Source organism: Oncorhynchus mykiss, chromosome 16, assembly GCF_013265735.2.
Source record: "Oncorhynchus mykiss isolate Arlee chromosome 16, USDA_OmykA_1.1, whole genome shotgun sequence".
NCBI lineage: Eukaryota > Metazoa > Chordata > Actinopteri > Salmoniformes > Salmonidae > Oncorhynchus > Oncorhynchus mykiss.
In genome coordinates this window covers 67,997,518-68,013,016 of record NC_048580.1, presented here as the reverse complement: position 1 = coordinate 68,013,016, position 15,499 = coordinate 67,997,518, and the positions used below count along the sequence as shown (strand labels likewise).

The window sequence follows — 15,499 nt, the reverse complement described above, 5'->3', positions numbered from 1 at the left end:
ATACAAATATTGAAAAGGGGGTCTCAATAGGTCTCTCTCTCCCTTTGTTCATTGAACAGAGCATATCATTACCTACTTACCTACAAGTAAGTCAGGTGGTCTCCCACTTGGCACAAGGATGGATTGAGATTGTGCTCTGGCCAGAGTGGCTCTCAGGACCATGAGGTTTCTCTGTGCCGTGTTTGAATGCAGCAGGTCAGAGGACCGTGAGGTTTCTCTGTGCAGTGTTTGAATACAGCAGATCAGAGGACCATGAGGTTTCTCTGTGCAGTGTTTGAATACAGCAGATCAGAGGACCATGAGGTTTCTCTGTGCAGTGTTTGAATACAGCAGGTCAGAGGACCATGAGGTTTCTCTGTGCAGTGTTTGAATGCAGCAGGTCAGAGGACTGTGAGGTTTCTCTGTGCAGTGTTTGAATATAGCAGGTCAGAGGACCGTGATGTTTCTCTGTGCAGTGTTTGAATGCAGCAGGTCCCTGTTTGTGTTGTCTGTAATCCCGAGTGACATGAGTTCAGCTCATCTCACCAGTCACGCTCATTTCACTGCTGACTGCCCTGGGAGGAGGGGAGGGGCAGAAAGAGCCAGAGACCTGCCTGTCAGAGACCTGCCTGTCAGGAGGATTAAAGGCATTCGCATGCTTCCCATCTCAAACAGTTCATAACATTTTGTGCATATATTATGATGACATTTTGTGACGTTTTTGTTAGTTTTGGTCTTCGACAAGGGTTTTTTCGGCTGTTAGTGCAGGCAAGCCGATATCTACGCCCCTTCGTCTGTGATTGGTCAACAATAGGGATTCTTCAATTATGTGTTTGTTGTCAATCAACGAGAGACCACTCCTTTTCATGCACATATTTTCACTTGAGAAATAATCCACCAAAATTGCGCGACTAAGATCTCCTCGGCAAAAACGTCAACATTTCTGACAGATTTCTTGAATTCTTAGATTCATTCTGACTATCTTTGCTGTCTGTCTGCCTGTCTACTGTTTTTCTTTTTTCTGTGTACTGTCTACTGTGTGTTTACTGCCTACTGTCTATAGTCTGTCTACCTTCTACTTTCTGTCTACTGTTTACTGTCTGTCTACTGTCTGTCTACTTTCTACTGTCTGTCTACTGTCTGTCTACTGTCTGTCTACTGTCTACTGTCTGTCTACTGTCTGTCTACTGTCTGTCTACTGTCTACAGTCTGTCTACTGTCTTTCTACTGTCTGTTTACTGTCTACTGTCTGTCTACTCTATGTCTACTGTCTACTGTCTGTCTACTGTCTGTCTACTGTCTGTCTAATGTCTTTCTACTGTCTGTCTTCTGTCTGCAGTCTGTCTACTGTCTTTCTACTGTCTGTCTTCTGTCTGCTGTCTGTCTACTGTCTACTGTCTGTCTACTGTTTACTGTCTACTGTTTACTGTCTACTGTTTACTGTCTACTGTCTGTCTACTGTCTACTGTTTACTGTACACATACACAAACACATACGCGCTATGTGTTTACTGTCTACTGTTTACTGCTCAACTATGGCTCTTTTGAGAAAGTGTTGGGTCTACTTGTGTATCTCATCTTTCCTTACTAGTCCTCTCATCTTTCCTTACTCCTCCACTCATCATTACTCACCCCTCCTCTCATCTTTTCTCACTCCTCATCTTTCCTCACCGCTCCTCTCATCTCTCCTCATCCTCCTCTCAACTTCCTCACTCCTCCGCTCATCTTTCCTCATCCTCCTCTCTTCTTCCCTCATCCTCTTCTCATCTTTCATCACTTATCATCTTTCCTCATCCTTCTCTCATCTTTCCTCCCTCCTCCTCTAATCTAACCTCACTCCTCCTCTCATCTTTCCTCCCTCCTCCTCTCATCTAACCTCACTCCTCCTTTCATTGTTCCTCACTCTTCCTCTCATCTTTCCTCATCATCCTCTCATCTTTCCTCACTCCTCATCTTTCCTCACTCCTCATCTTTCCTCACTCCTCATCTTTCCTCACCCCTTCTCATCTTTCCTCACCCCTCCTCTCATCTTTCCTAACTACTCCTCTCATCTTTCCTCATCATCCTCTTATCTTTCCTAACTCCTCATCATTACTCACCCCTCCTCTCATTTTTCCTCACTCATCATCTGTCCTCATCCTCTCATCTTTCCTCATCCTCCTCTAATCGTTCCTCATCCTCCTCATCTTTCCTCACTCCTCATCTTTCCTCAGCCTGCTCTCATCTTTTCTCATTCCTCATCTTTCCTCACTCCTCATCTTTCCTCATCCTCCTCTCATCTTTCCTCATCCTCCTCTCATCTTTCCTCAGCCTGCTCTCATCTTTTCTCATTCCTCATCTTTCCTCACTCCTCATCTTTCCTCATCCTCCTCTCATCTTTCCTCATCCTCCTCTCATCTTTCCTCAGCCTGCTCTCATCTTTTCTCATTCCTCATCTTTCCTCACTCCTCATCTTTCCTCATCCTCCTCTCATCTTTCCTCACTCCTCATCTTTCCTCATCCTCCTCTCATCTTTCCTCATCCTCCTCTCATCTTTCCTCATCCTCCTCTAATCTTTCCTCATCCTCCTCTCATCTTTCCTCACTCCTCATCTTTCCTCAACCCTCCTCCTTTTATCACTCCTCATCTTTCCTCCATCCTCATCTATGGACTGTAAAGACATTAATTGGCCATCTTGCGTCGTTATGTGAACCAGGAGCTGGCTGCTGTTCTGTGTTGCTCCTAATTAAAAGAGCCTCCGATGCCGTGTGAATGTGAGCATCAATCAGCCTGGTGGGGATGGAGGGTAATGAGAGAGTACATCTGTGTCTCAAATGACAGCAAACCTGGTTTCAAAAGATAAATAAAACTACACCTCACGGCACAATGACTCTCCCCCCTGGCGAGGGGACGGTCTAAAGTTATACTGTTACATACAGTATGTGGAACTGATAGATGCACACACACACACACACACACACACACACACACACACACACACACACACACACACACACACATACACGCTATGTGTTTATGTTTTTAAGTGCATGTCAATTGTAAAGTATTTTGTCTGAAATGTCTTTTTCGTTATGTGTCGGACCCCAGCAAGACTAGCTGTCACGATTGTCGTCGGCTAATGGGGATCCTAATAAAAATCTCTAGTGACATCAAGTCTTTGCTGCAGCCTCCATCTCAGAGCTGTAATTGTTTCTGTTCTTCCCTTGGTCTTCTGAATGAGCATCTCTCCAGGCTCCCTGCTACCCGTCTGTGTTGCCAGGTCTTGTAAAGATTCAGAGAAGCTGGCTATTTGTCGCTGGGTTGTGTTGGCCGCCTTCTGAGCCCCCGCTCTGTTAATTGGGCAGGTTTTATTTCAGGGGCCCACGGCACAGTGGGAATTGGAAGCACAAAGTGCAGCATGAAAAAAATATGGCAGAAAGTCATTTTTTTTTCATCCAATTGCGTCTCTCAAACCCTGACATCAGTATTCCGCTCAGACATGGAGTCAGACTAAAATAGAAAAAGAGCAACAGCGAGAGAGGGAGAAGAATGGAAGTAGACAGGGAGAAGGACAACGATGGAAGGGGACAGAGAGGGACAATGGGTGGAAGGGGACAGAGAGAGGGAGAGGAGAGGGATGGAAGGGGACAGAGAGAGGGAGAACGATGGAAGGGGACAGAGAGAGAGAGGGAGAAGGATGGAAGGGGACAGAGAGAGGGAGAAGGATGGAAGGGGACAGAGAGAGGGAGAAGGATGGAAGAGGACAGAGAGGGAGAACGATGGAAGGGGACAGAGAGAGGGAGAATGGGTGGAAGGGGACAGAGAGAGGGAGAATGGGTGGAAGAGGACAGAGAGAGGGAGAGGAGAGGGATGGAAGGGGACAGAGAGAGGGAGAATGGGTGGAAGAGGACAGAGAGAGGGAGAGGAGAGGGATGGAAGGGGACAGAGAGAGGGAGAATGGGTGGAAGAGGACAGAGAGAGGGAGAGGAGAGGGGTGGAAGGGGACAGAGAGAGGGAGAATGGGTGGAAGGGGACAGAGAGATGGAGAAGGGGTGGAAGGGGAGAGTGAGAGGGGAGTGGTGGAAGAGGACAGAGAGACAGGCAAACATTGAAGTTCTTTGATTGCAAATGTGCCTCTCCCTCCGTCCCCCTTTCTCTCTTTCGCTCACCATCTTGTTTTAAAGTAGAATTGAGTCGAGCCGTAGGTGAAATGAGTCACTGCCAGCGCGGGAGAGCGAAGGAGAAAGAGAAGGAGAGACGGAGGACTGGGTATACAGGATGCAAAGAAAGAGGCGCTTTGTTCTGACTTGTGCTTTGTGTTGGCCTTCACCCTGAGATGACTCCAGCTCTGTTTGTGCTTGTTTTCATATAGCCTTGAGTCCAGCCGCTCCTCCACACATAAAGAGACTCCGACCATCCCCAGAGAACCCAACCTTCCATTCACAGGTGAGTGAAGGGGGAGGGGGGTTAGAGACCTGATGAGGAACAGATGCTGAGGGACGGTGGTGTTGCTGCTGTGAGAAAGGGGGGTTTGGGGTTGAGGAGGCTGCTGTCTCTGTCCTCACACCACTGCTAGCTGAATCCCTCTGGCAGCGTCAGTGACGGCTCTCGCTCACTCTGCAGTTTCACACAACACAACACAGTAATTTGTCAGGGGGACGGGCAGCAGGGAGCCTGTCAAAAGAGACAGAGAGAGAGAGTGATAGAAGAGAGGGAACAACGATGGAGGAGAGTGAAGATTGAAAGGGTTGAACGTGGGATGTGGGGCTGTTGGTCAGTCCATGTGGGGCTGTTGGTCAGTCCATGTGGGGCTGTTGGTCGGTCCATGTGGGGCTGTTGGTCAGTCCATGTGGGGCTGTTGGTCGGTCCATGTGGGCTGTAGGGTGTTGTGGGTGTGTCTTCCACCCATTACCCATGATGACACCCGAACAGTGTGACCTGCTGAGGGGGAGGAACAGGAGCCTCACATTCCTGATTAATGATGAAGTATGGACCCTCTGTGCTGAGGGGAATGAGCATACATGTACACACACACACACACACACACATACGTACGCACACACACGAACACGTGCGTACGCACACACATACAGGTACACTCCCTGGGTAGCTGTAACACAGTTACTAACTATAACACAGTTAGTGGTGGTCTCTCTCTCTTTCTCTCTCTCTCTCTCTCTCTGTCTCTCTCTCTCTGTCTCTCTCTCTCTCTCTCTCTCTCTCTCTCTCTCTCTCTCTCTCTGTCTCTCCATCTCTCTCTCTATCTCTGTCTTTCTCTCTCTCTCTCTCTCTCTCTCTCTCTGTCTCTCCATCTCTCTCTCTATCTCTCTGTCTCTCTCTCTGTCTCTCTCTCTCTCTCTGTCTCTCTGTCTCTCTGTCTCTCAATTCAATTCAATTCAATTCAAGGGCTTTATTGGCATGGGAAACGTGTTAACATTGCCAAAGCAAGTGAGGTAGACAACATACAAAGTGAATATATAAAGTGAAAAACAACAAAAATTAACAGTAAACATTACACATACAGAGGTTTCCAAACAGTAAATACATTACAAATGTCATATTATATATATATACAGTGTTTTAACAATGTACAAATGGTTAAAGGACACAAGATAAAATAAATAAGCATAAATATGGGTTGTATTTACAATGGTGTTTGTTCTTCACTGGTTGCCCTTTTCTCGTGGCAACAGGTCACAAATCTTGCTGCTGTGATGGCACACTGTGGAATTTCACCCAGTAGATATGGGAGTTTTTCAAAATTGGATTTGTTTTCGAATTCTTTGTGGATCTGTGTAATCTGAGGGAAATATGTCTCTCTAATATGGTCAAACATTGGGCAAGTGCAGCTCAGTTTCCACCTCGTTTTGTGGGCAGTGAGCACATAGCCTGTCTTCTCTTGAGAGCCATGTCTGCCTACGGCGGCCTTTCTCAATAGCAAGGCTATGCTCACTGAGTCTGTACATAGTCAAAGCTTTCCTTAATTTTGGGTCAGTCACAGTGGTCAGGTATTCTGCCGCTGTGTACTCTCTGTTTAGGGCCAAATAGCATTCTAGTTTGCTCTGTTTTTTTGTTAATTCTTTCCAATGTGTTAAGTAATTATCTTTTCGTTTTTTAATGATTTTTTGGCGTCTAATTTGTGTTGCTGTCCTGATTATTTGTGGGGTCTGTTTGTGTTTGTAAACACAGCCCCAGGACCAGCTTGCTTAGGGGACTCTTCTCCAGGTTCATCTCTCTGTAGGAAATGGAAGGTTATGGAAGGTTATGGAAGGTTTGGGAATCACTTCCTTTTAGGTGGTTGTAGATTTTTGATAATGCTCTCTCTCTCTAACTATCTCTCGCTCTAATGCTTTCTCTTCTCCTCTCACCCCAGTCTCTTTCATGAGCGTTTGGATCGTTCCTCTGCACTCCTGTGATAGAGATCACATTCCCAGTTTAGATCCCCCCCCCCGGCTCTAGTCACTGCCACTGGTAAAAGGTCAGTTCTTTAGAGGAAACGCCAGAGGAAGTTTGAGTGTTCCATTAAAGAGAGAGGAAGGGAACACGTGGAGTGAGGGTGCGTGGGAGACAGAGAGAGAGAGAGAGAGATAAAGAGATAGAAACAGGAAAGAAAAAGAGAAAGACCAGATCATTGTCACATTGTTCACTCCCATAGTTTTTTCTTCTGTTGTGTTCTTACCGGTGTTGTCCAATGAGAGAGCTGGAAAGTTTCTCTACAAATCACGCCCACTCAGCAGGTAACACTAATGGAACGTCTCATCCAATCCAACATCTAATTCATCATTCGCTTTCATTTCCTTTCGGTTTTGTTTTCCTTTCTGTTGGAGAGATGAACTATTTTGCCATGGCTTGTCCCATAGGGACATTCGGTATGTAGGCAGTCACTCTCCAGGCTACTCACATACGCTATTTTCTCTGAGAGCTAGACTAGCCAACCTGCTCAGACAAATGCAATTGTTTTCTTAGGTTCAGAAATGACAGGGATCAGCACATGCCATCATACTGTAGCTTTGGAATGGACTTTTCACTGCAGGAGATTGTTAACTCAGCAACTCTTGTGTCTGAGCTGCGGAAACACACAATTATTCATTTTGCTGTAGATGTCAGATTGACGTAAAACAAATAGGAAAATGTTATCCTCAGTACAGATCCAAGGATGGGCTGCTATGTTGTTGGACTACCACGCAAATGTATTGTTTGGCTGTTCAAACAACGAGGAGAGACGACCGACTGAACGCCACTTGTTTAATATTCACAACAGAATGTTTGATCTCATATGCAAGCGCTCGCTCGGTCCGTCCTGATGCACTTCAAATGTTGCAAGTTATAGACACCGACCGGGGCGTCTGAACATTTTTCTCATACATTAAACACAACCCGTTACTCACGTATTGAAACATAAATGTCGAGTGATGATGTAGTCAACCAGCTGTGAAACACAGAACGATACATCAAGAGGAATTGGTCACGTCACTTATGTCCTCTCTTCTCACGTGCCTCCTGACCTACACTGATCCTAGGCCTGCCTGTCAACAGAAAGTGCAATATTAGTCAATCAATCAATCAATCTAACACAGTATATTTTATAAAGCTCTTTTTACATCAGCACTTGTCACAGCACTTGTACTTCCGGCGCCGACAGAGATGGCCGCCTCGCTTCGCGTTCCTAGGAAACTATGCAGTTTTTTGTTTTTTTACGTGTTATTTCTTACATTAGTACCCCAGGTCATCTTAGGTTTCATTACATACAGTCGAGAAGAACTACTGAATATAAGATCAGCATCAACTCACCATCAGTACGACCAAGAATATGTTTTTCGCGACGCGGATCCTGTGTTCTGCCTTACAAACAGGACAACGGAGTGGATCCTATGCAGCGACCCAAAAAAACGACTCCGAAAGAGAGGGAAACGAGGCGGTCTTCTGGTCAGACTCCGGAGACGGGCACAGCGCGCACCACTCCCTAGCATTCTTCTTGCCAATGTCCAGTCTCTTGACAACAAGGTTGATGAAATCCGAGCAAGGGTAGCATTCCAGAGGGACATCAGAGACTGTAACGTTCTTTGCTTCACGGAAACGTGGCTTACTGGAGAGACGCTATCCGAAGCGGTGCAGCCAACAGGTTTCTCCACGCATCGCGCAGACAGGAAAAAACATCTTTCTGGTAAAAAGAGGGGCGGGGGCGTATGCCTTATGACTAACGTGACATGGTGCGATGAAAGAAACATACAGGAACTCAAATCCTTCTGTTCACCTGATTTAGAATTCCTCACAATCAAATGTAGACCGCATTATCTACCAAGAGAATTCTCTTCGATTATAATCACAGCCGTATATATCCCCCCCCAAGCAGACACATCGATGGCTCTGAACGAACTTTATTTAACTCTCTGCAAACTGGAAACAATTTATCCGGAGGCTGCATTCATTGTAGCTGGGGATTTTAACAAGGCTAATCTGAAAACAAGACTCCCCAAATTTTATCAGCATATCGATTGCGCAACCAGGGGAGGAAAGACCTTGGACCATTGTTACTCTAACTTCCGCGACGCATATAAGGCCCTGCCCCGCCCCCCTTTCGGAAAAGCTGACCACGACTCCATTTTGTTGATCCCTGCCTACAGACAGAAACTAAAACAAGAGGCTCCCACGCTGAGGTCTGTCCAACGCTGGTCCGACCAAGCTGACTCCACACTCCAAGACTGCTTCCATCACGTGGACTGGGAGATGTTTCGTATTGCGTCAGATAACAACATTGACGAATACGCTGATTCGGTGTGCGAGTTCATTAGAACGTGCGTTGAAGATGTCGTTCCCATAGCAACGATTAAAACATTCCCTAACCAGAAACCGTGGATTGATGGCAGCATTCGTGTGAAACTGAAAGCGCGAACCACTGCTTTTAATCAGGGCAAGGTGTCTGGTAACATGACCGAATACAAACAGTGCAGCTATTCCCTCCGCAAGGCTATCAAACAAGCTAAGCGCCAGTACAGAGACAAAGTAGAATCTCAATTCAACGGCTCAGACACAAGAGGCATGTGGCAGGGTCTACAGTCAATCACGGACTACAGGAAGAAACCCAGCCCAGTCACGGACCAGGATGTCTTGCTCCCAGGCAGACTAAATAACTTTTTTGCCCGCTTTGAGGACAATACAGTGCCACTGACACGGCCTGCAACGAAAACATGCGGTCTCTCCTTCACTGCAGCCGAGGTGAGTAAGACATTTAAACGTGTTAACCCTCGCAAGGCTGCAGGCCCAGATGGCATCCCCAGCCGCGCCCTCAGAGCATGCGCAGACCAGCTGGCCGGTGTGTTTACGGACATATTCAATCAATCCCTATACCAGTCTGCTGTTCCCACATGCTTCAAGAGGGCCACCATTGTTCCTGTTCCCAAGAAAGCTAAGGTAACTGAGCTAAATGACTACCGCCCCGTAGCACTCACATCCGTCATCATGAAGTGCTTTGAGAGACTAGTCAAGGACCATATCACCTCCACCCTACCTGACACCGTAGACCCACTCCAATTTGCTTACCGCCCAAATAGGTCCACAGACGATGCAATCTCAACCACACTGCACACTGCCCTAACCCATCTGGACAAGAGGAATACCTATGTGAGAATGCTGTTCATCGACTACAGCTCGGCATTCAACACCATAGTACCCTCCAAGCTCGTCATCAAGCTCGAGACCCTGGGTCTCGACCCCGCCCTGTGCAACTGGGTACTGGACTTCCTGACGGGCCGCCCCCAGGTGGTGAGGGTAGGCAACAACATCTCCTCCCCGCTGATCCTCAACACTGGGGCCCCACAAGGTTGCGTTCTGAGCCCTCTCCTGTACTCCCTGTTCACCCACGACTGCGTGGCCACGCACGCCTCCAACTCAATCATCAAGTTTGCGGACGACACAACAGTGGTAGGCTTGATTACCAACAACGATGAGACGGCCTACAGGGAGGAGGTGAGGGCCCTCGGAGTGTGGTGTCAGGAAAACAACCTCACACTCAACGTCAACAAAACTAAGGAGATGATTGTGGACTTCAGGAAACAGCAGAGGGAACACCCCCCTATCCACATCGATGGAACAGTAGTGGAGAGGGTAGCAAGTTTTAAGTTCCTCGGCATACACATCACAGACAAACTGAATTGGTCCACTCACACAGACAGCATCGTGAAGAAGGCGCAGCAGCGCCTCTTCAACCTCAGGAGGCTGAAGAAATTCGGCTTGTCACCAAAAGCACTCACAAACTTCTACAGATGCACAATCGAGAGCATCCTGGCGGGCTGTATCACCGCCTGGTATGGCAACTGCACCGCCCTCAACCGTAAGGCTCTCCAGAGGGTAGTGAGGTCTGCACAACGCATCACCGGGGGCAAACTACCTGCCCTCCAGGACACCTACACCACCCGATGTCACAGGAAGGCCATAAAGATCATCAAGGACATCAACCACCCGAGCCACTGCCTGTTCACCCCGCTATCATCCAGAAGGCGAGGTCAGTACAGGTGCATCAAAGCTGGGACCGAGAGACTGAAAAACAGCTTCTATCTCAAGGCCATCAGACTGTTAAACAGCCACCACTAACACTGAGTGGCTGCTGCCAACACACTGACACTGACTCAACTCCAGCCACTTTAATAATGGGAATTGATGGGAAATGATGTAAATATATCACTAGCCACTTTAAACAATGCTACCTTATATAAATGTTACTTACCCTACATTATTCATCTCATATGCATACGTATATACTGTACTCTATATCATCGACGGTATCCTTATGTAATACATGTATCACTAGCCACTTTATACTATACTATGCCACTTTGTTTACATACTCATCTCATTTGTACATACTGTACCCGATACCATCTACTGTATCTTGCCTATGCTGCTCTGTACCATCACTCATTCATATATCCTTATGTACATATTCTTTATCCCCTTACACTGTGTACAAGACAGTAGTTTTGGAATTGTTAGTTAGATTACTTGTTATTACTGCATTGTCGGAACTAGAAGCACAAGCATTTCGCTACACTCGCATTAACATCTGCTAACCATGTGTATGTGACAAATAAAATTTGATTTGATTTGATTTAGAGTGATTTACAGATACCCAGCCTAAAACCCCAAAGAACAAGCTAGTAGTCTCTCTGTAGTCTGTCCTACATGGCTGACACCCAGTGGGTTCTCACACCGTTTGAAAAACACTATTTCCAAAGTGGAGAAGGTATTCCTCCACAAAGGCCCCGAAACACACAAAGAGAGGATTTGTTAGAGGATGGGTTCTGATTGGCCCAGGGGACCATGGGTTCTGATTGGCCCAGGGGACCATGTCCTCTCACTGTGACGTTTCATTCAAGGATCCTTTGAAAAATAATTGAATGTTTATTTCAGAGTCACATCTCCCTCTTCACCGCTCACTAATCCAAACATTCATTTATTTTGGTGGTTAATCTTAGAATAAATGAATTCATAAATTAAACTCCCTCACTGGAGCATGTCTTCGAAGTCTGTCTGCACCTAAAAATAACTGAGATGTGTTGTGTGTGTGTGAGTCTGTATGTCCACAGACAGTATATTATTGATATGATCTAGCGGTCATATTTAGTGGACCCTTGATCATATTATCGGGGCGGCAGGGTAGCCTAGTGGTGGTTAGTGCGTTGGACTAGTAACCGGAAGGTTGCAAGTTCAAATCCCAGAGCTGACAAGGTACAAATCTGTCGTTCTGCCCCTGAGCAGGCAGTTAACCCACTGTTCCTAGGCCATCATTGAAAATAAGAATTCGTTCTTAACTGACTTGCCTAAATAAAGTTTAAAAAAAATACAAAAATATTACAGTTTGAGAATATGAAAATGATCTTCAACATGAACAACTCACCTGACCTTTCTGGTTTGTTTCCCAATGATGCTTATTTTCTCTCGACCCTCCCAGGGCTTGGCGGAGGAAATTGGACAACCCATGTTCCTCTGTCCTCTGGACGGCTGCCTCGGCCTGGAGGTGCGGAGAGAGGGTAGTTGATTACATGGGGCTGGGCTAGTATCCGGTGACAGGGGAGTAGGTAGAGGGAGTGTCCTGCTATCCTGTGTATATTTCAGTGGGCCGGCGGGGTGGGGGGCTGAGCAGAGTGCTGACCCCTCCTGATGTACTGCTTGTGTTACAATAGGGACCTATACAGACTTATTAACCCAGGCTCAATTTGTCATGGTAGTAGCACAGCGCTGGGGCTGCTGTGGAGACAGGACCTCATCCATTACCCCTGAGAACATCCCCATGGCAACACTGCTGACTCCTCATACACCAGCACTATGGACACATTCTCTCACACAATCATATTTGAGCTGCTCCTGCTCGGACAATTTTTTTATTTTATTTGTAGTAATGACAATTACAACAATACTGAATGAACACTTATTTTAACTTAATATAATACATCAATAAAATCATTTTAGCCTCAAATAAATAATGGAACATGTTCAATTTGGTTTAAATAATGCAAAAACAAAGTGTTGGAGAAGAAAGTAAAAGTGCAATATGTGCCATGTAAGAAAGCTAACGTTTCAGTTCCTTGCTCAGAACATGAGAACATATGAAAGCTGGTGGTTCCTTTTAACATGAGTCTTCAATATTTCCAGGTAAGAAGTTTTAGGTTGTAGTTATTATAGGAATTATAGGACTATTTCTCTCTATACCATTTGTATTTCATTAACCTTTGACTATTGGATGTTCTTATAGGCACTTTAGTATTGCCAGTGTAACAGTATAGCTTCCGTCCCTCTCCTCGCTCCTACCTGGGCTCGAACCAGGAACACATCGACAATAGCCACCCTCGAAGCATGCAGAGCAAGGGGAACAACTCAGAGCGAGTGACGTTTGAAACGATATTAGCGTGCATCCCGCTAACTAGCTAGCCATTTCACATTGGTTACACCAGCCTAATCTCGGGAGTTGATAGGCTTGAAGTCATAAATAGTGATTAGAGCGTTGGACTAGTTAACTGTAAGTTTGCAAGATTGAATCCCCGAGCTGACATGGTAAAAGTCTGTCGTTCTGCCCCTGAACAAGGCAGTTAACCCATCGTTCCTAGGCCGTCATTGAAAATAAGAATGTGTTCTTAACTGACTTGCCTAGTTAAATAAAGATTAAATAAAGGTGTAAAATTATTATTATTTTTTAAATTAAAAATAAATCTAAAAAATCACCCAAATCGGTGTCCAAAAATACAGATTTCCGACTGTTATGAAAACTCGAAATCGTCCCTAATTAATCGACCATTAACCAAAATCTTACCCCTATACATATCTACCTCCATCACTCCAGTATCCCTGTACATTGTTAATATGGTACTAACCCTGTATATAGTATGATTACTTACTTTCTTGTGTTTTTCTTATTTTTATTTCTGTTTTTGTTAGTACCTTGTGTTATTTTTCATATGACATTGTCATTGTTGGTTTTAGAGCTGGCAAGAGAAGGCATTTCACTGTACTTGTGCGCGTTACATTGAAACTTGGAACTGTTGACACATTCCACTACCCTGAAACTGTTCAACATCACAGTTCCGTTTGGTTTGGCCACACATTACCGACTACCCAAAATATTTTAAACAGAGAGAGGGTGACGATGAGTAATCGGTTTAATATCATCAGAGCATTGTTTTTATTCAGAAAAAAAAAAACACAACATAAAAGTCCCATCCCCGAATATAACATGACTAATGTATATGTTTCTACATGGAGATTTATACAGCCACTTAAAGCACAATAAAGCGTGTCGCCTCAAGGGGAAGAAAAAGCCCATCCCCGCGATCTCACATGGCTTAATTACAGATCTGTTTTTACACATTTACGCTCACACATCCATGCACACCGCCTCCGTGGAAACTTGCCATGTTAGTGTTTCACTGTGTTATGGTGGTCGAACAAAATCACGTACTAGAAAATCTTTCTGTAATTAAACACTTTTCCTGGAAGGTGAAGAAAATCTGTCCTGAAGTTACAAGATGGAAATATTTGAATAGCAAAAGTGAGTAAAGCTCTGAAGACATCGAGCATAGTTTTGGATTGCTTTTGTCTAATTCTGGACCAATATATTTGAATCGTTAACTGATAACTACAAAAAGAGTGGAGAACGATAACGAGAGCTATTGTCTGTATCACTTTCAGAGCGAAGTTTTCCCTGTCCCTCCCACTATAAAACATTGACAACCAATCAAAAACGTGTTCTGTACAAGTGTTCTTGGTTGTAGGTGCTGATTGGAGTGGAGACAAGGCAGAGCACACTGTAATCTCGCCTGGATAACTGGTCACGTGTGAGCATATTGGTGGGTGGCCACTTTAATTATAGGATGACTTGGGAGAATGATGAACCACCACAAACAGAGGATGAGAAGGTCCTATTTCCCGATGGTAGGTCTATCTGTTAACGTCGATACATTCTGACAAAATACACACTATGACTGGCCTGCTAATGTGCCTTTCTGGACCTTGTAAACTGTCGACAATAGACCCATGACTATTCCAAATGGTTGCCTCATGAGACCTAGTCTGTACGCGCTCAAAACAGATCGTTTGAGCGGTTTTCAAATGACCCTTGACATCACTGCAGTTTACAGCCCTAGACAATAATACATTCCTCATTGCTTTGTGTTGTTGTAGCCCAGGTAGAAACATTTTCTTGTCTAAAAACGTAGGCCTAATCAATAGTGGACCTGCAGAACGCAGGCAGGCGGAACGCAGCCAGGAGGAACGCAGCCAGGAGGAACGCAGCCAGGAGGAACGCAGCCAAGGAGGAACGCAGCCAGGAGGAACGCAGCCAGGAGGAACGCAGCCAAGGAGGAACGCAGCCAGGAGGAACGCAGCCAGGAGGAACGCAGCCAGGAGGAACGCAGCCAGGAGGAACGCAGCCAAGGAGGAACGCAGCCAGGAGGAACGCAGCCAGGAGGAACGCAGCCAGGAGGAACGCAGCCAGGAGGAACGCAGCCAGGAGGAACGCAGCCAAGGAGGAACGCAGCCAGGAGGAACGCAGCCAGGAGGAACGCAGCCAGGAGGAAGGCAGCCAGGAGGAACGCAGCCAGGAGGATGGCACAGATCTGCCATTTCACTTTGACAAGTAAATATTCATAGCCAAAACTGTTTAGCCAATGAATGATATCCGATATCAATCTAACATTTAGCTTGTTACTACGGCTACTCATCTCTAGCCTCTCTCGGCCAGCTGTTCCCGTTGCGCTATAGTGAAATCTCAGGAAAAGCGATAAGCAACATTTATTTTGATACTTTTTTTTTTATACCTAATAGCCTTTTCGTGGACAGAAGCAGGCTTGCTCTTGTTAATTACTGAATGTAAAACAGGCTTAGGCCAAATTAACTGTCGGGGAAAGTTAAGTAGCGCTACCGAATGGGGCAGTGGTATGAAGGACTGCATCTCAGAAAAGTGGTGAGGAGAGGAGAGGAGAGGAGAGAAGTGGTGAGGAGATAGAAGCTCTGTGTGCCACAGATATGAGCACAGAACCCTTTAGAACTAATGC

At 45.7% G+C, this 15,499-nt stretch overlaps 1 protein-coding gene across 4 annotated transcripts in view; it reads left to right on the top strand.

Annotated features, from left to right (window-relative positions):
* Window positions 1-15,499, top strand: part of LOC110491155 (extracellular sulfatase Sulf-2) — a 267,272-nt gene that overhangs the window by 27,525 nt on the left and 224,248 nt on the right. For all 4 annotated transcript variants that reach the window (XM_036947627.1, XM_036947629.1, XM_036947631.1 and 1 more), the window contains exon 2: window positions 4,330-4,403. The gene's annotated coding sequence lies outside the window, so the exon portion shown is untranslated. The remainder of the gene's footprint in view (window positions 1-4,329; window positions 4,404-15,499) is intronic.